The 26,759-nt window shown below is 35.4% G+C and overlaps 1 protein-coding gene across 1 annotated transcript in view; it reads right to left on the bottom strand.

Moving 5' to 3' along the window:
- Positions 1 to 17,673, bottom strand: part of LOC130238114 (cadherin-18) — a 212,553-nt gene extending 194,880 nt beyond the window's left edge. The window contains 1 exon segment of the mRNA XM_056469021.1: positions 17,529 to 17,673. The gene's annotated coding sequence lies outside the window, so the exon portion shown is untranslated.
- Positions 17,674 to 26,759: the final 9,086 nt, after the last annotated feature.

The raw sequence follows: 26,759 nt of genomic DNA, 5'->3' as shown, positions 1-26,759 counted from the left end.
CGTCTAAGGGAAGTCCCCATAAAGATAGCTGTACAAGTATGTGTTCATGTGCGTATATGTGTATACCTTCGATTCCTAATGTTGTGGGGGCCAAATGTCCCCGCAAGTATAGCAATACCAGTCAATTTTGATCTTGTGCGATATATATTTAAGAAAACCGCTCATAAATCACACAAATTTGAAGTATTTTAAAAAATGTAATTTGTACAGTATAAAAATCATTACGTCTATTGGAAGTCCCCTTAAAGACAGCTTTACAATTTTGTGTTTGTGTGTATATATGTGTATATTATGTGTTGCCAATGTTGTGGGGGTCAAATGTCCCCACAAGTACAGCAATACCAGTGAAATTTGAACTTGTGGGATATTTTCTTGGTCCCCAAGAGGAAAGCGGCTCATAAATCACACAGATTTGAAGTATTTTGAAAATATAATCTGAACAATATAAAAATCATTACGTCTATTGGAAGTCCCTATGAAGATAGCTGTACAAGTGTGTTTTGTGCATTTATGTGTATACCATGTATACTCAATGTTGTGAGAGCCAAATGTCCCCACAAGTATAGAAAACCAGGCAATTTTGAACTTGTGGGATATATATTTAAGAAAGCGGCTCATAAATCACACACATTTGAAGCATTTTTAAAATATAATCTGTACAGTATAAAGATCATTACGTCTATAGGAAGTCCCCATAAAGATAGCTGTACAAGTGTGTGTTTGTGTGCATCTATGTGTATACCTTGTATTCCAAATGTTGTAGGGGTCAAATGTCACCATACTGTAAGTATAGCAATATCAGTCAATTTTCAACTTGTCAGATATTTTCTTGGTCCTGATGAGGAAAATGGTTCATAAATCACAGATTTTAAGTATTTTGAAATAAAATTCTCTGAACACTATAAAAATCATAATGTCTGTGGGAAGTCCTCATAAAGATAGCTGTACTAGCATGTGTTTCTGTGTGTATATGCATTCCCAGTATTGTCGGGGCCAAATGTCCCCACAAGTATAGCAATACCAGTCAACTTTTCAACTTGTGGGATATTTTCCTGGTCCCCATGAGGAAAACGACTCATAAATCACACAGATTTGAAGTCTGTACAGTTTTAAAATCATTACGTCTATGGGAAGTCTCCATAAGGATAGCTGTACATGTGTGTGTGTGTGTGTGTGTGTGTGTGTGTGTGTGTGTGTGTGTGTGTGTGTGTGTGTGTGTTATTGGGACTTAATAATCAATATTTTTATCATTTGCTGTCTTTGTGTTCAGTTAGTCAAGAGGGTTTGACTCTGGTCAGATTTTGCTTTAAGAAACAGCATTAGACAGTATTACCATAAATATACTGTAAAAAAAGCACTATACAGTTTTTCACTGTAATTCAATAAACACCCACAAACCAGTATAGCCAGGTGCTTAATACACTGAAAGACTTGCACTGCACATTAATGAAGCCATTATGGATGTTTACTGAGTAAACAGCTTTTTTTCTTATGTAAAGAGGATTTTTATGAATACACTATTTGCCTGGAATTACACTATTAACGTCAATGGAAATCTTTACGTCATAATGTATTTTTAAAGATTTGAATACATTAGTATACTTCCTAGAAGAGGTTATTCATTACATAAAGATGAAGAGCATTATAATTAGGCAAGCATCCACTCTTTATACACTTTACAGACAACTTGGCCTGGTCAGCACCTGGATGGGAGATCTCCTAGGCTCTGAATAATGTTGTTACTAGGGGTGGGAGGAAAAAAAAGGTATGGCAATTCTTTCTTTAGTGATTTTTAATACGTTCTCAAAAGTTCACAATTGACTCTGTATTTGAATTAGATTGTGAAAATTGTCACCTTGGACTTATAAGGTTTTATCTGCGTTCTGAATGATTTTGAGATATTGAGCTTCAAAGTTTTTGCATTCCATATAGCAAACAGTGTGTGTGTAACATTAGTTTTTTTAATAAAAAGTCTTAAAATGTAAAGAACTTATTTTAAAAAATCTCATAATGTAAATAATAATTTAATAAGAATATATCAATGACTCAATTTTGACAAAAATGTCGGATAGAACCCTAGAATTCTAAGGTGACGAAATGTAAGTCTATGTACGCCATATGTAAGAATGTTGCCAAATTTCCTTCATTTGACAATTCTTAAGGATTTGTATAAACAATATTTGATAAACGTGACACAAAGCTGCGCTTCTCGCCTGGTGTCTGCTGTTCGCAACAAAACAAAACCTCGTCGGAACCAATAGCCTAGCTGACATATAGCACCGACGTGCTCACGGCAACCTGAGTTCGATTCCCGGCTCGAGGTCCTTTGCCGATCCTTCCCCTCTCTCTGCTCCCAATGCTTTCCTGTCCGAAATCTCTACTGTCCTATCATAATAAAGGTAAACAAAATATTTTAAAAACATACGCAACGTGCAGAGTTGTGTTTCCTATTTGGTGCACGACCAGCTTTAGAATCACTACAGAATATGGGCAGGATGGCATTAACGTGATCATGGACATTGACTACAGCACAATTATATGTCGCTTCACAGTTTGTGTTTCGCAAATGTGGACAGTGTATGAAAGTCAAAGGCTTGTGAATTAGTAAGTAAGTCAGTAAGTAAGTGTATTTATATAGCGCATTTATTGTGTATGGCCATACACCCAAAGCGCTTCACAATCATGAGGGGAGTCTCTCCACACCACCACCAATGTGCAGCATCCACTTGGATGGTGCGACGGCAGCCACAGGACAACGGCGCCAGTGCGCTCACCACACACCAGTTATTAATGGAGTGGAGAGACAGTGATACAGCCAATTCGGTGGATGGGGATGATTGGGAGGCCATGATCGGTAAGGGCCAATGGAGGGAATTTGGCCAGGACACTGGGGTTACTCTTTTACGAGAAGTGCCATGGGATTTTTAATGACCACAGAGAGTCAGGACCTCGGTTTAACGTCTGAAAGACCGCGTCCCCTGTATAGCGTCCCCTTTACTTTTACTGGGGCATTAGGACTCACACAGACCACAGCTTGAGCGCCCTCTGCTTGTACCTTTTTTTCTTACACTGTAAAACCCAACATTCAACTTTATCAAATGAAAGGAGTGCAGTTAACTCAAAATTGACTGAAAGATAATTTTACTCATTTGAAAAGAGTTTTGAACTCAGTGTTGAAGATAATGTGTTAATTAAATACCTCATTGCTTCAACTTAAATGGAGTAAGTTCACAGTACTCGTATAGATTAGTTTTTTTTAACTCAAATGGTTTGTAGCAATCGGTTTCCTCAAACGGTTTGAGTTGCCTTAACTTTTTGGGTTTTACAGTACTCAGTTGGTTTGAGTTCTCTTCATTTATCGGGTTGTGTGCTCAAATTGCTTCATTTACTCAAATGGATTAAGTTCACAGCACTTATTAGGGTAAGTTTTTGACCTTAAATGGTTTGTTGCAATCGGTTTCCTTTTTGAAAAGGTATTGCCCCGGTGACATATTTTGTACCTTAATTTCTGAGTTTTTCTTTGTAAAAGACATTCATTCACTCATTTTCCTTCAGCTATGCCTCTTATTTATCATGGGTCGCCACAGTGGAATGAACTGAGAACTATACCGGCATGTGTTTTACACAGCAGATGCACTTCCAGCCACAACGCAGTTACGGGAAACATACTCTCTCTCTCACTCTCACACAATGCGGCCAAACTATACACAAACTAAACCAAAACAAAAATGTAATTCCCTGTTGTTTATAATAAGAACTGTCTGTTCTTTAGAATCTCTCTTTGTAATCTGGAGTTTCTATGACCTATCCAGAGCTTGTTCATGCTGAATATAACTTTGTAATAATATATATATATATATATTTAAGATAGCAGTAAATAAAATAAAAAGATGGTTTCATACAATAATATTAACTCCAATTGTGGTTAAAGGTATTTGCTCAGTTGAAGAAAGAGGGGAAAAAATAAGGTCGAGAATCGTTTTACAATTGAATCATGATCCCCAGAATTCAATCAAATTCAATCAAAAATATTTAGTTTGAGTGCAACTAAATATTTTAATTAAATTTAATATAATTTAATTACAAATAAAATTTAATAAAAAATAAATGTGTAAATAAAATGTGTTATTAAAAATTGCCTTTTTATGCATTGAGTAACTAATAGGGAAATGCCTTTCAACATTATGGGTAGACACTGCCTGCTGAGTTGAACTACATTTTAGGTTCACAAGTTCAAAGACATGCGCTATAGGTGACTTGGGTAAGCTAGATTGTCCATAGTGTAAGTGTGTGAATGAGTGTGTATTTCCCAGTGATGAGTTGCAGCTGGAAAGGCATCTGCTGCACAAAACATATGCTGGATAAGTTAGTGGGTCATTCCGCTGTGGTGACCCCTGATTAATAAAGGGACTAAGCTGAAAAAAAAAAAATGAATGAATGAATGTACTCACAACTGACAGCACATTTCATAAGGTGCATGAAATAAAGTGTGTTAAATGCATAAAAGGCTTTTGCAATGCTAATAATTTTATTAACAATTATTTTTTTATTTTTTTTAAATTGACAAACCTTTTGATTTGCTTTTATTGAAAAATACTACTAAATATTTTTATTGAATAATAAAGAAACAGAACTGACTTCATATGATCTCATTCTGTGTTCTACATGGGTGCTAATGCCCCAGTATATACAGTAGACACTATAACGTAAGAATCACTATTTGGATAAAGTGGTAAATAACTCTCTGAGGTCCTTAAAATGCCATGGCACTTCTTGTAAAAAGCAGTGAGTGTAACCCCTGTGTCTTGGACAAATTACCTTCATGAGCCCTTTTCAATCATGGCTTCCTAATAATCCACACCCACTGAATTGGCTCGATCCCTCTCTTCTTTTCACAAAAAATATGAGGCACGTGGCATTGAGTGCAATAGAGTAATAGAGAGAGAGTGAAAGAGCGAGAGAATATTGACTTGCATGAGTCTATGAATATGTGTTTTAAAGCGAGTCATATTCTGTTCTACTGTCTTCTCTCACTGTCATAACTTGTTCTGTCAAGAGAGCTGCTGAAGAACGAAGCTCATGGGAAATTTGGAAGTAGGAGAGCAGATAAAGATGCAGGAATGCTGGGTGATTTCAGAAACGACAGAGTGAGAGATAAAGTGTGATGGAGAGATGAATGAGCTGATATAACCTTTGGTGCGGTAAACAAATCAGCTTTATGAATATGGTACTTGCATAAAATACCAGTGGTGTCGATATACGTTTTAAAGCCCATAAATGTGCGAGGAGAAATGAATAATGAAAGAGATGATGTGAAGGAGGAAAGAAAAAAGAGAGCAAGCACATGGATGGAGTGAGGGAATGGGAATACTTTAGGAAGAGATGATGGGAGGAATAGAAACGCAAGAGGAATGAGAAAGAAAAAAGGAAAAGAACAGGATAGATTTCCAAAGTGAAAAGGAAAAGAACAAGAAGGGAAAATGGAAAGAGAATGATTATAATAGAGAAAGCAAGAGAAAAAATAAAGGAGAAGAAAAAGAAGAAGAAAAAATGGAGGGGAATGAGACAGGAATGAAAAGAGGGATGGAATGGAAGGGAAAGAAAATGTGAAAGAAAAAAGAAAGAAAGGATGAGTAAAGAAAAGGAAGGGGAATGGAAATAAAAGTGATGGAGGGAAAAATTTTGAAAAAAGGGAAAAATAACAAGAACAGAAAATACAAAGAGAAAACACGGACAGAAAAGAATAGGAAATGGGATGGTGGGAAAACAAGAAGGTGGGAAAACAGGAAAGAGAATGATAAAGGGAAGGGAAATGAAAAATAAAAGGAAAAGGAAGTTGGAGAAAGTGATGGGAAGGAAACAGAAAATGCAATGGCAAAAGGAAAAATGTGAGAAAAAAGAAAGGGGAAAGGGGAAAATGATGATCAAAAAAACAGAAAGCAGAGGAAAAAGGGAGAAAAGGTGATACGTTACAAGCAAGGAGGTATAGTGAAGAGGAGTGAAAATGAAAGGGCAAGGAGAAAAAACAAAGGCTAGAGGAAATGGACAGGAGGGGGAAAAAGAAGGGAAAGGAAATAGAAAGCGCAGGGACAGGAACAGAAAGGTACAAGAAGGGAACATGGAAAGGAAAAAAGAAGACAAAAAGAAGAGGAAGATAAATGAAGAGATGCAGGGCAAAACAAAAGGGAAAAAGTGAAGAAGGCACAGAATGAAAACAGGATGAAAAAGGGACGATAACAGCAAAGAAATGGAAGAAAGGGTGAAATAAAAAATAAAAGATTGAGGAATGAAGAGGAAAGGGAATGGGAATAAAAGTGGAAGCGGAAATAAAACTTAAGAAATGGAAAATGGCAAAAAGAGAAAATAGAAAGGAAAACATTGGGAAAACAGGGATAGAAGGGGAATAGGAAACAGGAAAGTGGGAAAGCAGGAACAAAAGAAAAAGAAGTGGAAAACTGGAAATATAATGACAAAAGAGGAAAAGGAAAAGGGGAATGAAAATGAAAATGCTAAGTAGAAGAAAAGACAATGGAAAGGCAAAATGGAAAAACGGAGTTAAAAGAAGAAAAAAAAAGGAAAGTTAGAAGGAAAAGATACAGGGGAGGGGAGTGAAAAAGAATGGGAAGAGGGGAAAAAAGAAGAAGAGATGAAGAAGTACAGGGTAAAAAATAAACAGGAAATTGAAGGAAAAGGCAATAGATGTGAAATAGGGAGAAGGAAAATAAGGAATAAAATGAACAAATAGAAGGGAAAAGAAAAAAAAGGTGGAATAAAAAAGAGAGGTTGAGAAAATGAATGGATTAAAATTGAAATAAGAAATATAGCTTAAGAAAGGGAAGAATAACAAGAAGAAAAATGAGTGTAAATATAAGAAAATGCAATGCGAAACAAGAAAAAAAAAAGAAAAGTGATGGGAATGAAACTGAAAATACAAGGTAGAAGATTGAACAGTGGACAGGCTTAATGGAAAGTGTGAGGAGGAAAAATTAAAAGCAGAGGGAAAAGAAGAAAAGAGAAAAGTTAGAAGAAGGAGATACAGTGGAGAGGAGTGGAAATCAAAGGGTGGAAGGGACGAGGAAAAGAAAGAGGGAGAGGAATGAAGAAGGACAGGGTGGAAAATAAACAGGAAATGTGAAGGAAAAGGCAATAGATGCGAATAAGAGAGAAGGATAAAAAGGAAAGAAAAGGTCCAATGGAAGGGGAAAGAAAAGAAAAGGTGAAATAAAAAATGAAAGGTTGAGGAAAGAAATGGAAATAAAAGTGAAGGGAGGAATCAAGCTTAAGAAAGGGAAAAATGACAAAGAGAAAAATGAGGGAAAATATAAGAAATATAATGATAAAAGAGAAAAAGAAAAACGGCAAAACAGAAAGTGTGAAAAGGGGAAAACTTAAAAGCAGAGGGAAAAGAAGGACAATAGAAAAGTTAGAAGAAGAGAATACAGTGGAGAGGAGTGGAAATGAAGAAAAGCAGTGAAAGAAGAAAGAGGAAATGTGAAAAAGGCATTAAAGTAAAAGGCAACTGATGTGAAAAAGGGAGGAGGATGAAAAAGGAATGAAAAGATCAAATGGAAGAAAAAAGAAAAGGTGAAATTAAAAAATAAAAGGTGAAGAAAGAAAATGAATGGAAATTAAAGAGGAAAGATAACTAAAGCTTAAGAAAGGGAAGAATAACTAAGAGGAAAATGAGGAAAAATATATGAAAATTCAATGATAAGATAGGAAGAGAAAAAGAACAGTAATGAAACAGAAAATGTAATGTAGAAGAAAAGACATCGGAAAGGCAAAAAAGGAAAGTGTGAGAAGGGAAAAAATGAAAGCAGAGGGAAAATGAAGGAAAAGAGAAAAATTGGAAGTGAGAAAGTACAGTGGAGAGGAGTGGAAATGAAAGCATCAAAGGGAAGAGGAAAAGAAAGAGGTAGAGAAATGAAGAAGGACAGGGTGGAAAATAAACAGGAAATGTGAAGAAGGGATTGAAGGAAAAGGGAGAAGGAAGAAAAAGAAACGAAACGATCAAATGGAAGGGAAAAGAAATGAAAAGGTGAAATAAAAAATGGAAGGTTGAGGAAAGAAAAGGAAGAGGAATGGAAATAAAAGTGGACAGAGATATAAAGCTTAAGAAAGAGAATGATTAGTCAGAGAAAATGAAAAGAAAAAATGAAGGATAAAAGAGGAAAAGGCAACATGAAAAGTGTGAGAAGAGGAAAAATTTATAGCGGAGGGAAAGGAAAAAATAAAGGTTAGAAGGAGAAGATACAGTGGGGAGAAGTGAAAATCAAAGGGTAAAAGGGAAGAGGAAAATAAAGAGGAAGAGATATGAAGAAGGACAGGGTGGAAAATAAACAGGAAATGTGAAGGAAAAGCATATAGATGTGAAAAAGGGAGAAGGATGTAAACTGAATGATACGAACAAATGGAAGGGAAAAGAAAAGAAAGGGGGAAATAAAAAGGAGAGGTTGAGAAAAGAAATGGAATAAAGAGAAATGGAATTGGAAATTGGACAATGGAATAAAAGTGAAATAAAGCTTAAGAAAGGGAAGAATAACAAAGAGAAAAACATAGGGAAATGTAAGAAATATAAGGATAAAAGAGGAAAATAAAAAAGAACAGTGATGGGAATGAAACTGAAAAAGCAAGGTAGATGAAAAGACAATGGAAATGCAAAGCGGAAAGTGTGAGAAGGTGAAAAATTAAAAGCAGAGACAAAAGAAGACAAAGAGAAAAGTTAGAAGTGAGAAAGTAAAGTAGAGAGAAGTGGAAATGAAAGGGTGAAAGGGAAGAGGAAAAGAAAAAGGTAGAGAAATGAAGATGGCAGGGTGAAAGTAAAACAGGAAATGTGAAGAAGGCATTGAAGGAAAAGGCTTGATGTGAAAAAGGGAGAAGGAGAAAAAAAGGAATAGTAAGATCAAATGGAAGAGAAAAAGAAAAGAAAAGAAAAGGTGAAATTGAAAAGGTTGAGGAAATACTAGGAAAAAGAATAGAGGGAGAAATAAAACTTAGGTAAGGGAAGAATGACACAGATAAGGGAAAAATTAAGGAAATATAATAAATATAATGATAAAAGAGGAGGAGAAAAAGAACAGTGATGGAACAGAAAATGCAATGTAGAAGAATGGTGGACAGGAGTGGAAATGAAAGGGAAGAGGAAAAGAAAGATGAAGAGGTAAAAAAAGGGCAGGGTGAAAGATAAACCAGAAAGGGAAGAATACATAGAAGGAAAAGACAATTGATGTGAATAATTTGGGGGTGGAGGGTGGTGGGTACTTAACTGTTTTATGTTCAATCCACCTAAAGGTAGTATGTAAGTTTGACACCCAGTGGTTGAACTGGGTATTGCACTAATGGATCAAAACAAACGCAAGTGCAGGTTGCCAGATTGAGGACAGGAACAAGTGATTTAAACCGTGTTCTAAATAAAGGCAAAGGCACCCGATTGAAGAAATATTTTTTATATAAAAAAAAAAGGTTTTGTCCTAACCAACACCTCGAATTGATATATTAGAAACGGCTTCTATTTCTCACAGGTGAACAACAGAAAACTATGATAATGATCACTTCAGGTAAACCTCATGTGCTTTATTAAATGTTAAATGCTAATAACGTGAGTTTGAATGCCATTTTACACGGCATTTAGTGCAATACTACTGAAAGCAGCAGCAGATAGCTCACCTCAGATCTTGAAAAGAAAATAAATCGCTTGAAATTGAACTTTAGAACTAAACACTTATCAGTGATTCAGCATGTACTTTTAATAATGTTAAAGAGGTTTAATATGTATTAAATAGATTATAAACTTTACCATTTCATGAGTGAGTGCATATTCTTTGCTTCTGAACGGCTGTATATACTGTATATACTCAGGGTGTCGTGGAGGGGAGAGGTGTCCAACCTACAGCATCTATACACTGGGGTACCTCAGGGCTCTGTGCTTGGACCACTTCTCTTCTCTATCTACACGGCATCTTTAGGAACAGTCATCCAGAAACATGGTTTTTCCTACCACTGCTATGCTGATGACACCCAGCTATACCTCTCTTTCCACCCTGATGATCCCTCGGTTCCAGCTCACATTTCAGCCTGCCTGTCAGACATTTCACTCTGGATGAAAGATCATCATCTCCAGCTTAACCTCATGAAAACGGAAATGCTTGAAGTTTCTGCCAACCCGACTCTTCACCATAACTTTTCAATCCAGATGGATGGAGCAACCATCACTGCATCCAAAATGGTAAAAAGCCTTGGAGTTACGATTGATGACCAACTGAACTTCTCTGACCACATTTCTAGAACTGCCCGATCTTGCAGATTCGCACTCTACAACATCAGAAAGGTCCGACCCTTCCTATCTGAACATACAGCTCAACTCATTGTTCAAGCTCTTGTCCTCTCCAAACTGGACTATTGCAACTCTCTGCTAGCCGGGCTACCAGCTAGTTCTATCAAACCTCTTCAGCTGCTTCAGAACGCAGCAGCACGAGTGGTCTTTGATGAACCCAAAAGAGCACATGTCACTCCGCTACTCACCCGTTTGCACTGGCTTCCAGTTGCTGCCCGCATCAAATTCAAAGCTCTGATGTTTGCTTACAAAGTGACCTCTAGCTGTGCTCCTTCGTATCTGCTCTCACTTCTGCAGATATATGTGCCCTCCAGAAACTTGCGTTCTGTGAATGAACGTCGCCTCGTTGTTCCATCCCAAAGAGGGAAGAAATCACTTTCCCGAACTCTCACATTCAATCTGCCCAGTTGGTGGAATGAACTCCCTAACTACATCAGAACAGCAGAGTCACTTGCTGTCTTCAAGAAACGACTAAAAACGCAACTGTTTAGTCTCCACTTTTCCTCCTAATCTGCAATTGCCTCTCTGGCTATACCACTAACTGAGCCCTCTTTCTCTCTCTCTCTCTCTCTCTCCCTCTCTCTATAAAAAAAAAATAAAAAATAAAAAAAAAATTCTACTAATGTTTTGCTTCTTAGATTTTTACACGCCTGAAACTTGTCTATAGCGCTTGTTCACTGCTGCTCTTATAGTTGTGTAAATTGCTTCCTTGTCCTCATTTGTAAGTCGCTTTGGATAAAAGCGTCTGCTAAATGACTAAATGTAAATGTAAATGTAAATTTGTTGATTAATTTTTTAATTGCCATTATTCGTTTTTGTCCAAACAGCCAAATTGCTCATCACTACGCATCTCATCACGTAGTGTGCTGTTAGGACACAGGGTTACAACGTAACCTGCTCATCTAATATTTACATTCATAATATCATATTATATTACTCATGTGGAACTCTGAATCTCTGTCTCATTTCAGAGTACTGTGAATGAAATATGTGGTTTTCCACCAAGGCAACCCAGGGTGCTGAAATATAATTGGCTAAACTGGCAGTTAAAATTACCGAAACAAAGACAGATGTTCCGACACAGAAAACACATCATCAAAGCAGAATATCTGACTTCAGCATAGTTTTTCAGACAAACAAGTATGTTTCTTAAATATCTGCAAACGTATTTTTATGCTTTAAATAGAGTCTAAAACCTACATACGGCCACTTTAAATATATAAAAATAACTAAGTTAACTTAATTTGTATCAGGACAACATGAAGAAATTGAGTGCACTGAAAAAAAAAAAAATTTAAAGATGATTCCTTGGATTTACTAAATTTTTTTACGTTAAGTAACTTAACTTAACAAATTAAGTTGAATTTTCTTAAATGTAATTTTTTTGTTTAAATTCAACACAAATCAATTGTTTGCAACAGTTTTGCGGACATCATTTTTTTTTCAGTGTGGAAACCAGAATGTGTTTTTACCAACACAATCTCACGGCAATTTGTAACTTTTTGATTTAGTGGCTAATTCGTACGATTTCATACGATCTAATTCGTACAATATAGTACGATTTGCTCATCCCCCAATAACGGTTGGGTTTAGGGGTGGAGTTAGGTGCCACGCCTCCTTTTTAAAATCGTACAATTTCGTACGACTGAACTTGTACGAATTCGTACGAATTAGCCACTAAACTGACAAAACGTAAAATACTTACGTTTTCTCGTGATATCAGGCTGGTTTTTACTGGGAAAGAACATAAAACATGAAAAAGGAAGAGAAAAAGGAAGGGACATGCAAAGGGAACACTGCAACATGAATACAGAGAAAAGAGCAAAGGATGAGAATGGTAAGAGAAAATGGACAGGGCAAAGGGAAAAGAAATGAATGGAGAATTGGAAATCTAAAGGAAACATTAGGACATTGGAAAGAGCTCAGGGTGAGAAAGGAAGTATGGTACAATGATATTTAAGAAGCAGATTAAAAAAAAAGAAAGAGATGAAAACCAAAGGAAGGCAGAAGACAAGCGAACAAGGAAAGTACGAAGACTGTCATCTCTGGCTCTCTCTATGATCCACCCTCATGTTTCATCACACATTCCTCTCTTTTACCGAGACAAATCGCTAGCATAAGCATCCTTAACAATCTCACACAGCAGGATAATCACTTCATTGCAGGCTTTTTTTGTTTCCCTAACGATGTTTCTCTCCTCGAAATGCTGTTTTGAAATCACCGCCTCGACACTTAGCAGTAAGCCACACTGTATTCGTCTTGAGAAGACACGTAACGCGACAAACAGAGAAGTACAGACATTAGCCTCCTGCAGGCAGAGCCAAATCAGCTTCCAATGCCGGTTTAATTCATGGTATTAATGACTTTCTGTGAACTGTGACACGAGCAGCTTTTAGCATCAAGAGTATTTGCTTAATTAAAGGGCTACAGGAAGTAATGAGCTGTCGGGACTAGATAGCTGTGCGTTCCTGCTCTATTAGGACAAGTCAGTTGTGAGGAGGATGAATTAGAGAGGCAGCTTCACAGGTCTGAAGGTTATGACGCCTCGAGGGTTTCATTCACTTATTGACACTTTGGTTTTCTTTGTTTGGTGTAAAGCGCCTTTCTGAGGTTAACAGGGTGAAGGTTCAAAGATTGATTCGCTGCGTGGCCTCCATTTAACACCGTGTGTTTGCATGAGAAGATCCTTCAAAGATGGTTCAATTGGATGTCAGTGGCCACATTCACTGATGTCTGAAGAATTTTCAAGACGAAGCATTCAAGTGGACAGTGGTATACTCAGGAATATATGTGAAGATTGTAGATGGAGATGGATATTCAAGCAGTTAATGCAAACATAATAATTCAAAACAATAATAAATACAGAAACTAGGGTTGCAAAGGGGTGGAAAATGACTGGACACTTTTCATGGGAATTTAATATGAGAATTTGTCTAATTTGGAAACCAGGAATTTATGGGAATTAATGATCCTTTTTGGGTAATGAAAACAATTGAAGTCAGAATTACTAAACCCCCTGAATTATTAGCCCCCTGTTTATGTTTTGCCCCAATTTCTGTTTAACAGAGAGGAGATTTTTTCAACACATTTCTAAACATAATAGTTTGAATAACTCATCTTTAATAACTGATTTATTTTATCTTTGCCATGATAACAGTAAATAATATTTGACTAGATATTTTTAAGACACTTCTATACAGCTTAGAGTGACATTTAAAGGCTTAACTAGGTTAATTAGGTTAACTAGGCAGGTTAGGGTAATTAGGCAAGTTATTGTATAAAGATGGTTTGTTCTGTAGACTATTGAAAAAATATAGATTAAAGGGGCTAATAATTTTGACCTTAAAATGGTTAAACTGCTTTTATTCTAGCCGAAATAAAACAAATAAGACTTTCTCCAGAGGAAAAAATATTATCAGACATACTGTGAATATTTACTTGCTCTGTTAAATATAATTTGGGAAATATTTGAAAGAGTAAAAAAAATTCCAAGGGGGGCTAATAATTCTGACTTCAACTGTATATAAACAAACATATTACATACAAACATAAATACAAATATTGTGTATGGTCATAACAAGGTAAGGTAACACTTTAGTTTATATAATAATTCACACCATTTACTACTGGCTTGTTACTAGCCTGTTATTAAGATATTAACCATTATATACAGTTAGGGATGTTTTTATCCACTCTGCGGTGATTTTGAGTCATAATTTGACCTTTTTTCTGTGTTTCTGCTAACGGAATGATTTTTGTGACAAATCTTATTTGGACACATATTTTGGGAAAGTGCTTTGAAATATTTAAAGAACTCAAAGATACCCTCTGGCAAACATTCACTAAACTAAACTGCTGTAAAAATGCATAATCAACCTCAGTCCTGATCAAAACTACTAAATCGCTTAGATAATTGCAGGATTTTAACTCTTAAATTGTCAAATTCATAAATAATGTCATTGATTTGGTGAAAAAAAACACACAAAATGATGTATTTTCAGTATAAAAAGTAATTGTGGACTGATTTTTTTTTTTTACCTTTAATCAAAGTCTTGGACATGTGAAACAACATTGCCTTTGATGCATTGTTTTTGATTGATTTTCAATTTTTTTCCCTAATTTACTGTTGGGGGCTGTTTTTCCCCCATTGACTTCTATTATAACCACTTTTTTTTTGTTGCAAAACCATGACACCATATAATCATGCAGTTTTGATTGTTTTTAGTTTCCCTGTTGGGAAGAGGTAAAATTTGTAATAGGTCTGTGCAGTACAGTTTCTAGATTTTATATGGAGTATAACAGCAAATTAAAGTGTGTGTATGTGTGTGAGAGTGTACTTTGTGCACTTACCTTGATGCGTCTGAGAAAATAAAAATATGCATCTCAGCTCTCAGAACTACATGGAGTAAACAAAAACAAAGACTGTGTATTTATGCACCATCAAATGTAGTTATAATAGAAGTCAATGGGGCAAAAACAGCCACCAACAGTAAATTAGGAAGAAGAAATGAAAATCTAACAATGCATCAAAGCCAATGTTGTTACTAATCACTCACATGTCCAAGACTGTGATAAAAGGTAAAAAAAAAAATACTTTTTATATTGAAAATATGTCATTTTGTGTTTTTTCACCAAATCAGTGACATCATTTGTGGACAAACATTTAGTAGTTTTGATCAGGACTGAGGTTGGTTAACAGATTATGCAAAAAAAAAATTAAATAAATAAATAAATAAAATCGGATGCATTTTTACAACAGTTTAATTCAGTGAATGTTTTTATCCTTAACATAATTTAACAAAAGGGTAGTAAGTTTGAACAGTGCACAAGGATTAACTGTTTATTACCACCTATAAAGTAGGATTTTATTCTACATCCCTAATCCTACCCAATACCTAAACCCAGCTACTCCCTTACTAACAATTAATAAGCAGCCAATTAGTAGTTTATTGAGCTAAAAGTCTTATTTAATGGTTTGTTAATAGCCCTAATTGTACATTAAAATAAAGTGTGACACAAGGTAGTTACAAACTACTGTATTTTTTTATTTAATCAATTCACTTGAGATGTATCCACAAAAGAGATGTTCTGTACAATGTTCAGCTCGAAATGCAGAAATGTGGATTCACTATGAAGTAGACGAGGGAATCCTCCTCCCTGAGAGCATGTTAGACATGCATTCAATCAAATGAAATGAAATTGCAATAAATGTGTTTTATAAACCTGATTATCCTGCAAGATTTGTTTTAACCATATACAATTACATTCCCAATTACAGGCTAATCAGCATTTTTGTAAATCACTAGTTTATTCCCCTTAATTTCTGTTAAGTCTCATATATTCCCATTAGTTCCCATGGAAAGTTTCAAGCTTTTAAAACTTGCAGAATTTTGAAAACCTTACAGTAACACTATACTATACTATACTATACTATACTATACTATACTATACTATACTATACTATACTATACACTTTACTACATTAAAACAAGTAAAGATACAAATATATTGCACATTTATCATGCATTTATTAAAAACATTAAATTATAATGTTACCTACTATTATTGTAAAGTGTTACCAATATGTTATTACTATTATTTTTACAGATTACTATTACTCATATTTTTTTCTAGCTGACCCTGAATATATTACACATATAAATCTCGAAATGTTTTTGTTTACACTGCTTTTGATGATAATAAAAATATTATTAATAATAATAATAACAATGATGATAATAATAATAATAATAATAATAATTATTATTATTATTATTATTATTATTATTATTATTATTATTATTATTATCAATGTACCCAATACTACTACTACTACTACTACTAATAATAATAATAATAATAATAAGTACTGTTGTTATTATTATTATTATTATTATTATTATTATTATTGTTGTTGTTGTTGTTGTTGTTATTAGTAGTAGTAGTAGTATTAGCATTATTATTAGTAGTAGTAGTATTATTATAATTATTATTATTATTATTATTATTATTATTATTATTATTATTATTATTATTATAATAATAATAATTATTATTATTATTATTATTATTATTATTATTATTATTATTATTATTATTATTATTATTATGTAAATAACACAACTTCTGTTCCTTTCCTTTAATTTTTGAAAAGTGGCCCCAAAACACCTCAAAGAGCCAAGGCATCCACTTTATGTAAGTCTCATGAATCAGAATGAATCACAACATGAGGGTTCATGAGGAACAGCTCTGTCATGCACTGTCAACTGAAGTCTGGGAATGTGAGAAATCACTAGATTTTCCAGCTGGAAACATCCACATCATTGCCATATGTAACTAGGCCTATATATCAATCGTCAGAGGCTGATTTATCCAGCCGAACGCCGCCACTGCCGCTGCTCTCTGGAGAGAATCAAATCCCTCTCAAATCCTACAACCAACTCCTCTGCAAAGTGGCCCAAATTGAATCATTTCGCAAGAAGGAGCTGAGAAAAAGAAAGCTCTCCACACACGGCAGACTCAGAAAGCCTTCTTTATCTCTTTCACAACCGTTCTCATTCCATCTTACGAAATCTTCCATTTGCCAAGCGACGGTCCAAACAGCACACGCTCTGTATCCTTTCAGAAAGCTGTAATAGAGCAAGATTGTGCCGGAAACAACAAAACATCTCAGTGTGTGTGCAAAACAAGCTGCGTTTCAAGAAAAGTGACATTAAGACCTGACACACACGCTTCAACAACTTCTTCTCCAGCGGTGGAATCTCCCCAAACATTATTAGCATTCATCCACCACCCCTGATCCTTCCGTCTGGATGACGGCGCGACCCCGGGCTCAGAGCTCCAGCAGAGCGCTGGATTTTAAGTGCGGCTGTAAGAAGATAAGCCTTATAAGCTGCAGACATGCACCTCTCAGCTGCGTCTGGCAATCTGATGAAGCGCGCATCATCACACACACGCACGGCCAAACGGCGTCTGGTGAAGGTTTACTTCACAGAGCAGCGCAGCAGGAGATGCTCAGCAGATAGCACACACTGAATACAAATCTCCCTTTATCCTCATGTTTGACTTCTTGTCTGGAAAACAGCAGCAGCATCACTCAACTCGGGTTTCAACTTCCCACAGATAACTCACTCTCTGCATGCCACACACACGCACACAAAACATGATGCATGAAAAGAGAAATGTGCAACGTTACCTAATGATACAAGTCCACGAATGTGTCTGCGTCTCTGGTGCTCGCTGTAAAGTTTCCAAAGAGACTTTCCGTCCCATGCGTATCATTGTCACCGCGCGTGTGTGTGTGCGTGTGCTCCCTTGTCGAGCGTGTGCTGCTCGGCTGTGTTCAGATGCGCGTGTGTGGGTGAATCCTCTCTCACTCCTCCGCTGCTGCAGCTCAGGCGAGTCCAGAGCTCTGATTGGCTGATTGTGTGCTCAGCGAGCGTCCGTCATGTGTGTGCCTGCCCTCGAATTCTCTCTCTCGCTCTCGCTCTCTCTCTCTCAGACTCTGTTTCTCACAGCCTGTACACGCTGCATGTCTACAATTTATTTTATTACCTCTGATTTGGAGTTAATTTCATTTTTCCCCCCTTTGATCATGTTAATATTATAAGCACTAGTCTTTCATTTTCTTTATTGCACACTGCTGTTTTTTTCTCTCTGTGCCCTTTTGTTTCTTTCCGTGTTTTACAATTTCCCACTCATGTTTTGAGGCTGTCATCTCTTTTATTATTTATTTTGTTCAGCTATTTTACAGTGTGATTAATAAATTAATATACAGTGCATCCAGAAAGTATTCATAGCGCTTCACTTTTTTTTTTTTATGTTACACCCTTACAGATACTTAAAATATTTAGGTTTCCTCATGAGATCAGGCTGGTTAATTCCTTTTTTTTAGCTACTTCCATTATTATTTGAGTTAATATTGTATATTATACGTATAAACTATGTTACCTTTACATGTTTACATATAAATACATGTGAAAGTAGTCTTTTTATTTTAAGAGATAATCAAAAAGTAAATAGGTATGGCAAGCAGGTTTGTTTTAGTTCTCTTTGTTATCAAATCATAGATTAAATTAACAAATTAACACACAAAAGTTACAAATGAACAGTGGCATTTAATTCGTAAAGCGCTATGTATATATATATATATATATATATATATATATATATATATATATATATATATATATATATATATATATATATATATATATATACATACAGTGCATCCAGAAAGTGTTCATAGTGCTTCACTTTTTCCACATTTTTTAATGTTACAGCCTTATTCCAAAATTGATTAAATTCATTTATTTGCTCAGAATTCTACACACAATACCCCATAGTGATAATGTGAAAAAAAATGTTTTGAAATTGTTGCAAATTTATAAAAAAATTTTAAAAAGTTGAAAAATCACATGTACATCCAACACAATCTCACGGCAATTCGTAACCTTTTGATTTACTGGCTAATTCGTATGAATTCATATGATCTAATTCGTACAATTTAGTATGATTTGCTCATCCCCCAATGATGGTTGGGTTTAGGGGTGGGATTAGGTGCCACGCCTCCTTTTTAAAAATCGCACAATTTCGTACGACTGAATTTGTACAAATTCGTATGATTTAGCCACTAAACTGACAAAACGTAAAATACTTACGTTTTCTCGTGAGATCAGGCTGGTACATCAGTACTCACAGCCAATGCTCAATACTTTGTTGATGCAAATTTTAATTCAGGATGTCTCTCTACATTGCTGCATTAATCTTTCCCTCTATACTTACTAGTCTTCCAGTTCCTGCTGCTGAAAAACATCCCCACAGCATGATGCTGCAACCACCATGCTTCACTGTAGGGATGATATTAGCCTGGAGATGAGCGGTGCCTGGTTTTCTCCAAACGTAACACCTGGCATTCACTCCAAAGAGTTCAATTTTAGTCTCATCAGACCAGAGATTTTTGTTTCTTATGGTCTGAGAGTCCTTCAGATGTCTTTTGGCAAATTCCAGGGGGGGAGGGGGTTCCGTCTGGCATCTCTACGATACAGGCCTGATTGGTGAATTGCTGCACAGATGGTTGTCCTTCTGTAAGGTTCTCCTCTCTCCAGAGAAGAAATCTGGAGCTCAGACAGAGTGACCATCAGGTTATTGATCAACTCCCTGACAAATGGCCTTCTCCCCTGATCACTCAGCTTAGATTGCCGGCCAGCTCTAGGAAGAGTCCTGGTGGTTTCAAACATTTTCCACTTACGGATGATGGAGGCTACTGTGCTCATTGAAACTTTCAGTTCAATCCTGTCTCTGAGGTCTACAGACGATTCCTTTGTCTTTGTGCTTGGTTTGTGCTTTGACATGCACTGTCAACCCTAGGACCTTATATAGACAGGTGTATGCCTTTTCAAATCATGGTAAATCAGCTGAATTTAGCACAAGTGAACTCCAATGAAGCTGCTGAAACATCTCAAGAATGATCAATGGAAACAGAATGTACATGAGCTCAATTTAGAGCTTCATGGCATAGGCTGTGAATACTTATGTACATGTGATTTTTCAGGGTTTTTATTTTAAATAAATTTGCAACAATTTAAAAAAAAAAAAAATTCACATTGTCATTATGGGGTATTGTGTGTAGAATTTTGAGGAAATAAATGAATTTAATCCATTTTAGAATAAAGCTGTAACATAAAAAAATGTAGAAAAAGTGAAGCGTTATGAATACTTTCTGAATGAACTGTATACGTACTTAAACCAACTGGTTTTGTTTATCTGTGCATATTTAGCATACACATCCAATTTTTAACTCTGCCACTTATTTATCAAAAGTTCTAAACTAATAAATCATTCATACATTAATTGTTTTCATGATTTTCAGATATTTTAAGTGAAACATAAATCAAAATCTCATCGTTTCACTTGGTCTGGTGCTGGTTAGTAAGCTTGTTGCATTTGGACTCTGGACTGTTTTGCTCAGTCTGCCTCTGGACTGCTTTGCTCAATCTGGCTCAGCAATGCTTGGCTCCTTAATGGCTGCTTGCAGCTATTTTGTTCTTTGGATTTAAAATTTTCTGAGTTAATCGCATACATATTTTTTTGTTTTATTCTTTAAACTATGAACGACATTTCTTCCAACTTTGATTCTAAATGCTTTAATAAATGCAGATTTTTTTGTTGCATAAAGTGACAATTGTTGTTAAAACATGTTTTTTTTTCTTTACATGTATTTATTTATTTTTTAGATGTTAATAATTTCCAATACAGGCTCATTCTGAAAACGTAGCCCTATATATGTTTCTGGAGATCGCGTATTATGTAGCCATATGGTACATATGTACATATGGATGTATTTTGTCTTTAAAACGAACTATACGGGGCAGTATTTAAACAAGTAAATAACAGGGTGAGAATGTGGTAAAATCTGAAAACATGGTAAAAATCAGGCTGGCACGAGGACTATTTTTTTTTTTATTGTTTTTTAAAACACTATCGGTTGGTTTTGAGGAAGGAGCAGGGTGGGTCAGTCGATTGGTCAGTAAGTCAGTCAGTCGGTCGACAGAAGCCTCTGGTGGATTTACACAGGAACAGCAGGCACGAATGGCACTTGCGAGAGAAATGTGAGATCTCAAAAAGCATACACAGCGGCCTCTAGTGGATTTGCAAAAACTGCAACAAAACATAGCTCCTGGGACGTATTTTGCACTCTCCAGAAATGTATAAAGGGGTACATTTTAAGAATGAGCCTGGGTTGTTAATTTCAGAGGACATAACAAATCAATAGTTGGTGGAATACTACTGATTTTCAATTACAGATAACTAAAATTTTTTTGACCAATTGTAATTTTCTTTAATAATAAATCCATACATTACAACATTTTTATTTCATATTTGGAACAAAAATGTATAATTTATTTTATTTTGACCAATAGTCATTTTTCTGTTAAAGCCTCCTCTAAATTAGAATAGTTGTATTTAACCAAACTGTATTAGTCCTTAAAGAATAAAACAAATTTTAACATTTATAATATTAACACCTATACGTAATAAATCCAGTAAATTCAGAGGAATGTTAATGTGGCCTTTCTATTTTTTATTGTAGGAAAAAAGCAACTCAAATCACCACTTGCTAAACGTGAGGTCTACAGATGAGCATCTCTGAACACAACACATGCAACATTGAAGCAGATGAGCTACAGCAGCAGAAGACACTCCTACAATTCACACATGCTCACCAAAACAAAACAAGACAACACAAAGATTGAAAAATGATTGCCTAGTATAAAGAATCTTGATTTCTGCTGTGACATCCTGATGGGAGTGCTGTAAACATCACATGATTGTCACTTACATACTTGTTTCCAGCACATCCATTGTGGGCAAATGTTATTTCACTCAATTAATATTCATGAGTTGCTTATGAGTCAGTCTTTTCAATTCATTAATACAACCCTGCAAGCCTATTCATTTGCTCTTTGGCCATTTAGTCTCATTTCATTTCAAAGACCACTAATGCTGCAAACAGTAATTTACATAAACACCGACCCCCTGACTTGTCATCCAAACTAATCAGCAGGTCAGTGCTTATGTAAATAATGTCAGCTGCATAATCACAGTTTGCTTAAAATAGTTTATGAGTGCAATGAGTCAAAAATGGTCACACTTTACAATAAGGTTCATTAGTTAATGTTAATTAAGGCATTTACTAACATGAACAAAAATGAAGAATACATTTACTACTGTATCTGCTCATGTTAGTTAACGTTCGTTAATGAAAATACAGTTGTTCATTGTTAGTTCATGTTAACTCACGGTTCATTAACTAATGTTAACAAGCATGGACTTGGATGTTAATAATGCATTAGTAAATGTACAATTATGATTAATAAATGCTGTACAAGTGTTGTTCATGATTAGTTCATGTTAGTAAATGCATTAACTAATGAACCTTATTGTAAAGTGTTACCAAAAAAATATACAAGTTCCAAACCTGATGTTGACACAGGTGAGTCCTTATTGTTTATATGATTCAACAGAACACATGGGCAGATTTGCAGAAATTAATCCATAGCACCAAATGTCAATGTATGACAAAATTGTTAATAATTTAAAATGGACTAGTGTCTGTAAATATGAAAATACTGGATATAAGGACTACTTAAATAATAAGTCAGCTAGATAAGGTGCCCAAATAGTATATGGACGATTTCAATGCAGAGTGGCACATATCTGGATTGATTGTGTCTAATGGATACCTGAGAAAACAATAACCGAATTGGAGCCGAAAACGTTACACATTCACAAAATGAAGTCTAATTATTAGTTATATTTCCATCACCTTGTGTTAATGCACATTTTGAAGTATCACATAAGAAATGAGTGATAGAAATGACAAATTTGGAATACATTTATTAAATTCGAAAAACGTTTTTATTAGTGGTGGGCCGTTATTGGCGTTAACACGAGACTCTTATCACGAAATAAAAAAAATTAATCTACTCTCAAAGTTGGGTTGGGAGCTGGGTCTATTCTACGCAAGCTATGATGACTTTCACCTTGATATTTTAGCGCAGATGTATACCTGAGCGGTGAGCCGTCTGACAAAAAAGTGCCCTTCTGAATCAAATCAGCAGGATGCCCAACTTTAACTGCAGTTTAGCAGTTTCACTTTAACTCATGAACATTTCATTCATGCCCCCGTGACAAACTGGGGTATTAGACGAGAGTGTTATGGAATTTAATAAGCCACGCCAAATGGAAAGAAAAAACTTCTGCATTTCGCGATATGTGTGTGTGCGTGTGTGTATGTGCGGTCCTTTACTGACAGTCGTGTGTGTGAATCTTGTCTGAAAATATGGCGAAAAGTCCTACATGATGGTAATTGTTTGATCACAGTGTTTACTTTAATAATGCCATTAATATATGCGTCTTAATTTCATTTCTGTTTAGTTCAGTTATGACTTGGACAACTATGACTCGGATTAAGGTGATCAAAAATCGCTGTTTCGAGCTTATGTAGGCCTACAGTTCAAAATTCATGCTTTACTGAATAAACAGTTAGTAAACACAAGTACATCTTATTGAACATAATTCAATTCTCAAGCAGTTTGTGATGCATTTTGGAAACAGGAGATCAGCCCCTGGTCTAATGCGCCACCTGGCTTGAGGAACCCGTTCTCAAACTTATTATTTGGGTAGCGCACATATTCTGAATGCCTTCAGCAGAATTCAAATGAGCCATTTTAATCTAGATTAATTATGAGATTAATCTAGATTTATCTAGATTTTTAAAAAATTAATCTATGCCCACCTATAGTTTTTATGCTAGCTTGAGTTGGTCTTGAACATGTGCCGAAAAAGATAAAAAAAATGGAAGTTGGAAATGCCAATCAGCAGTCTCCATTGTGCTTGCCATGTTTACTGTTGGTTACTAGGTTACCAATACTACAGTCAGCCTCTCTAACAATTTGACAGTAACCTAATTCACATTTGTTTTTGTTTCTTTTTTTTTGTTTGTTTTTTTGAGAACTTTGAAAAGATTTGTTTCACATTTGGATGCAAACTCGAATAATGTGTTTTACACCATACCCAGTAGATGTTATCTTATCATTTGGTGGATATACCTTATCCACAAAGTAGCATAGGACCTATAGGAATAAAAAAAAACACAACACAGAACAACACAAACTAAGCACAAATCTACTCAACCGACAAGTTCAACATTGAACAGATCAGTGGAATCAGTGAATCATTTACTGGGTACTAACTCTGAACAGACCATTTGACACAGTGAATCATTTAATGCAGACTCACTCTGAATTCTTCACTTGAATCAGTGAATACTTTACTTGAGACTCATTCTGAAACGATCATTTAAATCAGCAAATCATTTATGGGATCCTCACTCTGAACGAATCATTTGAATCAGTGAATGATTTACTGGAGACACACTATAAATGGATCATTTGAATAAGTAAATAATTTATGGCAGACTCACTCTGAATGGATCATTTGAATCAGCAAATCATTTATGGGATCCTCACTCTGAATGAATCACTTGAATCAGCGATTGATTTACTGGAAACTCGCTCTGAATGGATCATTTAAATGAGTAAATAATTTATGATCATTTAATCATCTCATCTGAAAGACAGTGCTCACTGACAGTATAGTGTTTACTTTACTGGGCCATCAGGACTCACACAGACAACAGATTGAGCGCCCTCTGCTGGCCTTACTAACACCACTTCCAACAGCCATGCGGTCTGCCATCCAGGTTCTGACCAGGCTTAGCCCTGCTTAGCTTTAGTGAGTAACCGGTCTTGGGCTGCAGGGTGATATGATCAATTTTTTAAGGTCAATATTATTAGTCCCGTTAAGCATTTTCCCAATTACCCTAGCTTAGCACTTGCCCAATTGCCCTAACTTGCCTAACTAACCTAGGTGAAACTTTAAATATCACTTTAAGCTTGTTGTTTTAAGACTAGTGTCTTGAAAAATATCTAGTCAAATAGTATGTAGTCATCATGGCAAACATAAAAAAATCAGTTATTAGAAAATAGTTAAAATAGTTAAACTAATAGTTAAATTTAGCTAAAATTATTGTATTAAGAAATGTGTTGGGGAAAAAAAATCTCAGTTAAACAGAAATAATTGGGTTAAAATATATAATAAAAAAAATTAACAAGAGCTAATATTTCTGACTTCAACTGTACCTAAACAAGTACTTATGTACAGTAGTGAAGTTAAGATACTTCAGATAAAGATACAGTCCAGCACTGCTGGTAATACATAAAACAATCCTTCTTATGCCACTAAATAAGTGAAATCTGAACAGCATTTTTCATCAAAGTTACTTGGTTTTGCCTTTTCCCAAATTTTATGGGTTTTACTTATTCACCGGGGACTCAATGGGCTATATGCACAGCTAAGTTTTACAGCCAATGATGAAAGGTTAATGTGACTGTCAGTGTTGGGCAAGCTACTTGAAAAATGTAGTGAGCTAAGCTATTAGCTACACTATTTAAAATGTAGCTTAACTACACTAAAAGCTACACCATGGGAAATGTAGCAAGCTAAGCTAAAAGCTACTTTGCAAAAGTAGCATAGCTATATTTAAGCTATTTTTGCAATTTTAATTTTTAAATCGAAGCAACTTAAATTATCATTCATATCTTAGTGATCACTAAATCTGTCAATGAATCATATGAGGCAGTTCAGTTCAGTTATTTACTGTAAATAATATTGTACTAAACAGAAACAAATTATAGTATATAACAGCAAAAACAAAAAATCCAATAAAATCAGGTGTTACACATCTAAAATACTATAGTAATGTATAGTAAAGAGTACGAATAAGCATTAAATTACACTAACTTACATATTGTAGTATCATTAATAACTATCATAATATAATAGTAATTACCATAGTATACTTTGGCCTTTACTACAGTAAACTGCATATATATATATATATATATATATATATATATATATATATATATATATATATATATATATAACTCCTCTTCCTCAGTTATCTTTCCATCAAGCAAGTTTCTCGTGTCAGCCCAATGATTGATTTGCGACGTCATCGACCAGAGCGTTAGGTGGCAGTAATGCACCAAAAGGTTTGTTGTCAACTATTGTAAAACAGGAAGAAGAAGAAATCTTTTTCGCCATTATATGTATTTACCTTTATTGGCTAAACACCGGCCTCACAGCTCCGTGAATGTTGGTGCTGTCACTTATTGATCTGCGATCTGTAAATGTAGCTTGTGTGGACGCTACTGCGCTACTTGAGTAAAAAAATAGCTTCGCCACTGAAAAGCTATTGGATTTATAAAAGTAGCGACGCTACCACCACGCTACTGAGAAATGTAGTTAAGCTAGTAGCGTCACTACTTGTAGCGACGCTACTGTCTAACACTGGTGACTATGTTCAATTTCATAGGGTTCCTTTTACAGCATCGATGTTGTAATGTAATTACAATACATTCAGTTAGACTTAAGCATTCATTTAGTTGTTCAAGTGTAAAACGAGATGAAAGACCGTGTAAACACAAGCGCCGTACCAGCAGGCTAATGCAGAAACTCCACTGAAAATCCTGGGGTAAAATAAACTGTCATAATGGCGGGGGAAATGGAATTTAATGCAGTGCTTCTTGTCACGGTTGCAGGTGCATGTGCTCTTTCTGTCTTGTTTGTTATTGTCACGTGGAGTATGTGTCTTCCACGTGTCAGGTTGTATGTGTGTGTACGTTTATCATGTGATTTTGGATCAGCTGTTCTATTTAGCGGTCGCAGGTGTGCGTACTCAGCACTCCTATACTAAGAGCTGGAACCAGCTCTTTATTGTCAGTTCGTTACTTGTGCGTGTTCATGGTGTCTCTGTGTTCCGCCAGAATCCTCGTCAGTTTATCTGGACTTCATGACA

Source organism: Danio aesculapii, chromosome 12, assembly GCF_903798145.1.
Source record: "Danio aesculapii chromosome 12, fDanAes4.1, whole genome shotgun sequence".
Lineage (NCBI taxonomy): Eukaryota > Metazoa > Chordata > Actinopteri > Cypriniformes > Danionidae > Danio > Danio aesculapii.
The sequence above is the reverse complement of the archived record's forward strand: the minus strand, read 5'-3'. Positions and strand labels throughout refer to the sequence as shown.